This window comes from Urocitellus parryii, chromosome 1 (genome assembly GCF_045843805.1).
Source record: "Urocitellus parryii isolate mUroPar1 chromosome 1, mUroPar1.hap1, whole genome shotgun sequence".
NCBI lineage: Eukaryota > Metazoa > Chordata > Mammalia > Rodentia > Sciuridae > Urocitellus > Urocitellus parryii.
In genome coordinates this window covers 6619173-6621502 of record NC_135531.1, presented here as the reverse complement: position 1 = coordinate 6621502, position 2330 = coordinate 6619173, and the positions used below count along the sequence as shown (strand labels likewise).

At 41.9% G+C, this 2330-nt stretch overlaps 1 non-coding gene across 1 annotated transcript; it reads left to right on the top strand.

Moving 5' to 3' along the window:
• Window positions 1-1688: 1688 nt before the first annotated feature.
• Window positions 1689-1795, top strand: LOC113188669 (U6 spliceosomal RNA). The gene has a single exon (XR_003301570.2). It is a non-coding gene; the product is annotated as a U6 spliceosomal RNA (small nuclear RNA).
• Window positions 1796-2330: the final 535 nt, after the last annotated feature.

Sequence of the window (2330 nt, the reverse complement as noted above, 5' to 3'; positions counted from 1 at the left end):
GGCCCTCAGGTCTGCCTCCTAGTATGCTAAAAAGTGTGGAGGTACATAGGATGGCTCTCAGCTCCAAGACAGAGAATTCCTTTCCATGACTCAGAAGTCTAGAGGGAGAGGGTCTCCAGGAGGTCCTAAATCCCCAGGGCCATCTACCCTTGGTACACCATGTTGGCACCCTGACTAGTCTCCCCCAAGCTTGTCACCTCTTGAGCCCAGGTGGAACGGTGCAGCTATCGATGTCACATCCTCACACAGGAGGGTTTTAAACAGGAAGTGCATGGGCACAAAAGGCTCTGCTCCCCCGACTTCCCTCCTTTATTAGGTTAGGAAATATGACCCTTTTATATTTAGAAGAATCCCCCCTCCCACAAGAAGGGTCCTGATCAGTCTGGAGAGACAACAAGTTGCACCATCCACCAGCAGATGGCCATGGGAGTGCATCCACCCGCACAGTGTGACAGGCTTCACGGGAGGAGCAATAAGACCACCACAAGGGCACAGTCCTTTGGGATTCACTACTCACTTCCCAGAACATGTGCTGACCAGAAGCTCAAACAAAAGGAACGGCCTAGGAGTTAGCAAGAAAGAAGAAGGAAATGTAGGTTGAACCAGCAACGTAATCTGTCCATCCTGGAGATACGAAGAACGTCATAACACTGATTGCCTTGTTACAGAAGTCCAGAGGGTCCACGTGAAGAGTGAAATGCAATCAATCTCTGCTTTGTCCTTAACCACGAAAGCCCTCACCACCCACCCTCCCGTGTCAATGGTACATGGTATGGGGGAAAAAACTAAAAAGTTCTTATTTTATCATGTGTAATATTAATGAGCTCTTTTGAAATATTTTCAAGCTATGGTCTCATCCTTTTGTCAAATAGTGGGTGTATATTAAGAACTGCTATTGAGCTCAGAGCTAATATGTGAAAGTAGCTTATTTGAGAAGCTTCACAGGAAAAAAATTTAAAAATAAATTGAAATTAAGCAGAGATGCATTTTCACTCAACCCAGGACAGAATTTTTTTCATACCATGAGTTACTTAAAATGTAACAGATTATCTAGTGAATTAGTAATTTTGAAGAACCAGATCTGGGCCGAGTAGTTATAGATCATGCAAGATGACTTCTGATTCTCTGGTTTAATGTTCCAACAAATTGAAACACAGGCTGATTAGCATGGACACCACAAATAGGCAAACCTTAGTAGAAACACGCCATTCTACGAGAGTGCCAACGTGTCAGAGTCCTGAATTCAGTGCCCTGAAGGTGTTGTGCTCATCTCCTTTCCAGTGCAGAACCGTCAGCCCACAACGCGTCCAGCTTTGTGACTACCTGTGCTTAGAATATCACACGTGGCAAACGGCTAGCCCTCAGGGTACACTTTACCCTGCCAGCAAGTTTAACATCTCTCCATGGAACCTGTCCTTCCACAGATCTGATGCACATAACGTTATGGAACTGCTCTCCAATTCCCCAAAAGAATATTTTTAGGGACTGTGTTTTAATCTAAAAGTTTGGATTAGAGAATCAAGACACTGTTGGGACAAGAAAAAATTGAATGAATAGCAGTATCATATAGAGTTTACATTGTCATAACACTTTTATTTTCTTTCACATACGTAAAAAACTTGGTGTAAATTATTTCACTCAATTAAAACTAAGTCAATGATATTTTGAGGCACCTAATAGTAAAGTTGGTGCTCACTTCAGCAGCACATATACTAAAATTGGAACGATACAGAGAAGATTAGCATGTCCCCTGTGCAAGCATGACATGCAAATTCGTGAAGCGTCCCATATTAAAAAAAAAAAAAAGAATCATGGTTAATTGGATACCAAATTCTAGAATAAGTTAACTAAATCAATCTTTGAGATCAGTGAGTCTAATAATTCAAAATATGTATTCCTGCTTTAAATTTATATTTCCTTCTGTTTTTACTATGTGCTTAGTATATAACGTCACTCACACTTGGAAATGATAAAGGTTAATTTATATACACATTAACTTGTGTGTGTGTGTGTGTGTGTGTGTGTGTGTGTGTGTGTGCTTGGGAGAGGGTCTCATTATGTTGCCTAGACTGACCTTGAACCCCTGGGCTCAAGCAGCTCTCCCACCTGAGTCTCCCCAGTAGCTGGGACTCTATGTGAGCAGCATGCACCTGACTTGAATGACATTTTAAAATAATATTCCAATAGTTCTAATTTCTGTGAAGGAAAAATGGCTGTGTGGGAACAACCCTGTGCAGATAATAATGAGCAGCTCTGAAGATAAGTGTGCGTAGTACTCACACGTGTGCATGTTAGCCTCTCCCTATTAGAATATGGTGAACCCTGACCAA